This window comes from Gopherus flavomarginatus, chromosome 8 (assembly GCF_025201925.1).
Source record: "Gopherus flavomarginatus isolate rGopFla2 chromosome 8, rGopFla2.mat.asm, whole genome shotgun sequence".
In the NCBI taxonomy this organism is placed as follows: Eukaryota; Metazoa; Chordata; order Testudines; family Testudinidae; genus Gopherus; species Gopherus flavomarginatus.
Genome location: NC_066624.1, coordinates 96,662,890 through 96,668,889, shown reverse-complemented (window position 1 = coordinate 96,668,889; position 6,000 = coordinate 96,662,890).

Sequence of the window (6,000 nt, the reverse complement as noted above, 5' to 3'; positions counted from 1 at the left end):
AATTCATAGTGTCCAGAGCACTTGCTGGTGGTCTGCAGATAGGTAAGCTGGTCACAAGTTGCTTGTTCACTTTGTTTCTGGTTGACAGACGCAGAACACATGGGTGGGGTGTGTGGAATGAAGAACAAAAGTATACAGTGTGAGAATTTCTTTTAAAAAAGGACAAAATAATTATCACCAAAGAGAACTAAAATTACATCAAGATTTCCAAGTTCCATACATGGAAAAGTAATGCTAAGAAACTTTGCTAGCAAAAATGGAAGGAAAGGCAGACTGTGAGATCATGAAAGGGTCCATGATGTTGGTCCATGAGATACTCTTTCTATTAAGATTTGACAAGCCCTCTTCTAAACAGTCCTGTCTGAATGGTCAAGTATCGAGTTATGCGGTCTGGTTCTCCTTACTCCACCTCAATGCTACAGCAGCTTCCCAATGTTCCTAATATAGTGTACACTATTGTTGCTTTGGCAGTGGTATGGTCCCAGATTTTAAAATAGTCATATTCAGTTATTATTTTGGAATGTTGTCAACAGTTTCCTGAGGAACTCAAGAAGCAGAAGGGAAAAAGCAATTTTCAAAAGTTTATAGTTCATTAAACCTGAATGGAATTTCATGGGACAAACAAAAGGCACTTTTCTATTCTCCTTGCTGAATTTCAAAATCCTGCTGCACACCATGCATTGTTAATGACAGCTTCTCAAAAAAAAGGTTTAAAATGGAAAGTGTTAAGCAACCTAAAATTGGGGTCAATACCAGCTCTGCCTATAGCAATATAAAGACTTTGAAAATGCACATATCAGTTTCCCCTAAAAAAGTTTATATTCCATCACCTTCCCTGACCCAGCTGATACCAGTGGCTATCTCAGTGAATTCAGTAACATTTGTCCATTTTTCACAATGCTTCCTTTGCAACTGGTAAATTATTTAGCAAGTTAAGAAATGGAAATGATATGAAATAAGTTGATTTCCTTATAGCTCAGCTCTCTACAAGCCCAGACAAATGTTATCTATTTTCTGTCAATTTTCACCTGCCCCCCTTCATTTTGGTATATGATGGCAGTGGCTGAACAATGGAAGGATTTTGTGCAGGTGAGTTGAACCATCCTTATCTGCGTTTTGCACATAAGCTGCTAAAGACACAGCTGTAGCAGTAGGTGGACAGTCTGAGTCTGGCAAAAATATGTGACTGTATTTTTCTGTTGATTTTTATATGTAATTCTGGAGAAGCAGAGTTCCTCATCTGTCCCTCTTGCCTCTAGATCTGCTGAATCAGCAATAATGTTTTTGATTGCTGCAGGTACTTTTGGTGAAAGTTCATCTGAAAGATTACCTGTTTTTCCCAGCCACAAAAGTTTGATTGTTGTCTAAATTCCTTTTGATACTTTAAAGATGCATTCTTCTCTTTATATATAATGTATAGTATTCTGTTATGCTAAGGGAGTTGATTTGGTCCTGCTGTTAAGGCAAGTCAGTATTGTTCATAATTGTGAACTATCCATTTTACTTGTTGGCATGTCCTAGTTTTTGAAGGAACTGTTTAAGTAGAGGTAGAAATCCGCTGATAAGGATTTTAAAGAAACACTCTAATTTTAGAAATAATTTGCAAAAATTAAGCCATCACTCTGGCACTCAATGATGACAGGACATCAAAAAATCTACAGATAAGCATCTGAAAGTCTGGATCCTTACAGGAAGTTTGTGCACACTACTTAGATTGTAAGATCACTGGGGCATGGACCATCTTTTTGTTCCGTCTTTGTACCACGCCTATCACAGTGGGGTCCTATAGTTCATGACTGAGGCCCCTAAGTGTTATAGTAATACCAACTGTAAATAATAATTCAGCTCTGGTTGATCTCCAAAACTGGATTCACACAAACCAGCTTTCTTATTATATCTGACACTTCTGATTCAAGCTAAACCTGGAGAGGCTGAGGTTAAAGAGCACTGAAAATTAAAGAGAAATATTAACCATTTCAGACCTCAGAAGAGCTCAACTCAGTTTAGGTAAAGTCTGCAGCAGTAAACTCAGGGTCCTAAAATGACTCAGATTCTTTCTTTCAGGCTGAATCCAGAAGATAGTTATAGGCAGTTGTCCCTCTGTCTCCAAAGCTCTCAGCTGAGAATCCACCAGAATCAATCCTCTCCCCTATATTATTCAACATAGATATGAAGCTATTGGATAAAGCTGATGAAAGAGCAAAGACAGAGATGCCACCAAGACATGGATGACATCCAGCTTTACATCTCCTTTATGTCAATCATAGATAACAACATCTCTCAGCTTTCTCAATGTCTCAGTAAAGAGCAGCAAGTGAAAGTTGAACACAAGCAACACTGAGATGCTGATTGGAAGAAGAAGAATCCTTGAAGAAACTTGTCATAATTCTCAGTCTGGTACATGCTATTGTAGACATCTGTCCTGAGATTTAATTGATCCATAGCATTTTTAGACTCCTCAGTGCCACAGGATGCTTAAATAGCTGTTGGGCAACTCCCACCTTTTCATGTTCTCTGTGTGTATATATATATCCTCACAATATGCTCCATTCTATGCGTCTGTTGAAGTGGGCTGTAGCCCATGAAAGCTTATGCTCAAATAAATTTGTTAGTCTCTAAGGTGCCACAAGTACTCCTGTTCTATTTGTGGATACAGACTAACACGGCTGCTACTCTGAAACCTTAAATATCTGTGTCAGGGGGAAAAAAAAGGGCTAGTGTGGTGGTAGAGGGAAGCAAAACCAGCCAACAAACAAACAAACCATACCACATGCAACTGGCCAGAAGACTGTGCCCTATCTTACTGAATACAGTGCAGACCATGGTGAGCCATACATTTGTGACCCTGAGGCTTGACTATTACATCTCATTGTATCTAGGAATTAATCCATATGCCCAGAAAAAAGCTCCAAATGGTACAAAACACAGCAGGCCTTCTGCTTAACAGTATAGGTCACCATGGGCACATCTTGCAGCTCTGCTCTTTGCACTGGTTCTTCACTCAAGAGAGTTCAATTCAAGGTGCCCCCCCTCATATTCAAAGGCCTATCAAGATTTGGGACTGAAAGAGTGCCTTTCCTTCTGCGATCATGACTGTCAATGACAGCTATGTTCCACTAGAACCATAAACCTGTCAACCAGGAGGAAGAAGTAGAACTTTCACAGGAGCTGGATCTTGACTACGGAAATCTCTCCAGCAAGAAATAAGAGTGACTATGGGGTCTTATTGTGTGTTCAGCGTTCATCTCTTTGACTTGGCTTTCCCCCTACCCCCTACTCCCACTTATTTTCCTACAGGCTGGAATGGAAAAAAGAGTGACACTGTTGTTTCTATTTTCAAATACTTGGAGTCTAGTACACAATAGTAATGAGGGCTTAGACAATTGATGGATAGACAGGCAGAAGACAGCAGCTGCATTCTGTTTGGATTTCACAATCAAGCAGCAATTAAGTGGTTAAAACAAATATTTCTTGAGTCATTTTGTTATATTTCTATCTTAATTTGTCATTTTAAGAAATCTACTGTTGTTTTTAGTCTTGAGATCTTTTATTTTCTTAAGTCTTTGTCACTAAAGCTCTTTTAATCTTTGTAGATAAAGCTTCCGGTTTGTGGTATTTTTCCTTCAGGCTTCAGTTGTCTTCAGTCTTTTCATTTCATCACATTTAAATATTTCAGACAGTTTCAAGACATACATAAATGGATATGATTAAGATTGGGTCCTGATAAGTGGTAGGAAAAAAAAATCTTGTCTTCCAACCAAGACAATGAAAGCCCATCACAAGCCTCAATGGATTAAGACAAGTTTTTTTTTTCTTATCCTTACAAAATGAACAAATTAAACACTATCCCAGCAGCTGTATTCACTAGAAGCACTAAAGATAATCACTTCCATTTGTTATTGGAAAGTGCTTTTCTTTGTAAGTATCGCCCTGCTTTACTGGCAGCCGTGTAGACCATGTAGGCGAGCAACAATTGGTAATGAAATCTGAAACTCACCTGGTTTTACCACAAAGCCAAAGCTTGACTCAGATTTGTGATCCTTTCGTGTGAATGAGAGTAATAATAACATTTTATCTTCTAAGCCAGAGTTTCTCAAACAGGGGTCAATGCTTGTGTAGGGAAAGCCCCTGGTGGGCCAGGTCAGTGTGTTTACCTGCTCTGTCCACAGGTCCGGCCGATCATGGCTCTCACTGGCCACGGATTGCTGCTCCAGGCCAATAGGAGCTGCTGGAAGTGGTGTGGGCTGAGGGAAGTACTGGCCTCCTCTTCCAGCAGCACCCATTGGCCCGGAGCTGCGATCTGCGGCCAGTGGGAGCGCGATCAGCTGGACCTGCGGACAGAGAAGGTAAACACACTGACCCGGCCTGCCAGGGGCTTTCCCTACACAAGTGACTACCCCTGCTTGAGAAACCCTGTTCTAAGCCATTTGCAATCAATAATTAATAACATAGTCCTCACAACATCCCTCCAAGACACAAGTTTGTCTCTATATTTTCCAGAGAAACTGAGTCACAGAAGTGAAGCACTCATTGCTGCATCAGATATCAAGAGATGTGCACACATGCTGAGCTGCATGCATATTGCTTAGCAAGGAACAAGTCGAGCCCAAGGACTTCCAATGGGAGTTTCCCCAGAGTACAGGCTATTGAAATGTATGAATATCAGGATTTAGGTTTGAGATGTGCAGGCAGCTACTGGATGGTATGTTTAAAGGACAGTTTTTACAATGCTGCTAAACCAGTAGATGGGGCATGGATGATGGGGGGTTCCCTTCAGTGACAAATTTGTGTGGTATTTTAGTGCCTGTGGTATGGAGTGTGAGCAGCTGCCTATTGACCACGATGGTAACTTAAGCCCCGTAGGCAAGCACAATGGTTTATCACAACCCTGGCTGGGGCTCTTCGCAAGTTCTCACCTCCTCCTAGCTAAGAAGATACCTCTGTCTAATGTTCCTTGAACTCCTTCATTAAACATAAAGCTTCAGGACACTTTCCCTGTGACCTTGAACACCCCTCTCCTAGCATATAAAGGAGGCTGGAACAAAATCAAATTGCACATTTAATTTTAGAGAGAGAAGGTGCGTGAGGTAATATCTTCTATTGGACCAACTTCTGTTGGAGAGAGAAACAAGCTTGTCTCTCTCACCAACAGAAGTTGGTCCAATAAAAGATATTACTTCACTCACCTTGTCTCTTTAATATCCTGGGACCAACACGGCTACAACAACACTGCATAATTTTAATTTTACTCTGTTTTGGGGGTTTGCAAGGCCTCAGACTTTCTTGAACTGTAATGGTGTGATTAAAAGTGCAATGTGCTCAGAATATTGGTACCTGGTGGGTTACAGGGGGTTGACTGCAAAAATTCTCTGTGTCTCTGCTCAAACTGTGTTGATTAGTTGTGGGTACTCAGATAAGAAGAGTAGTATTGTTTCTGTTCCCTAACTGGATAATTACACAAGGTTTTCCAGAGCAAATTTAAAGTTCATTTCCCACAAATTGCATAGGAGATTTTGAAATTTTCTTTCTATGAATAGTTATGCCAGTAGAATTCAACTGCATGAATGTTTTGTAGAAAGTAAACAAAAGAGGCATGAGAATGGCTGAAATAATATTTGCATATTTATTTATTTACTCTGAGGTATTAACCCAGCTCTGAGACCTCGTGCATAGTATGGAAATAGTGTTGGTCCTGCTTTGAGCAGGGGATTGGACTAGATGACCTCCTGAGGTCTCTTCCAACCCTAATATTCTATTCTATGAAATGTATGCTAACCAGGAAAATGACTAAAAAGGCAAAACTATTCCATCACTGATCTTGGTGAAGGATGGTGAATCACCTAACTGAACTGAACAGATCTCCTCACTTCCCTGTGGTTCTCTTAATGCTTCCTGTCTGTACAATATTGGGTGAAATCCTAAGTAACTTACCCAAACGTACAAAAGGGGTCAATTTCAAAATTTGATTAGAACTTGGGAGTTCCTCATAGGCCAGTGGGA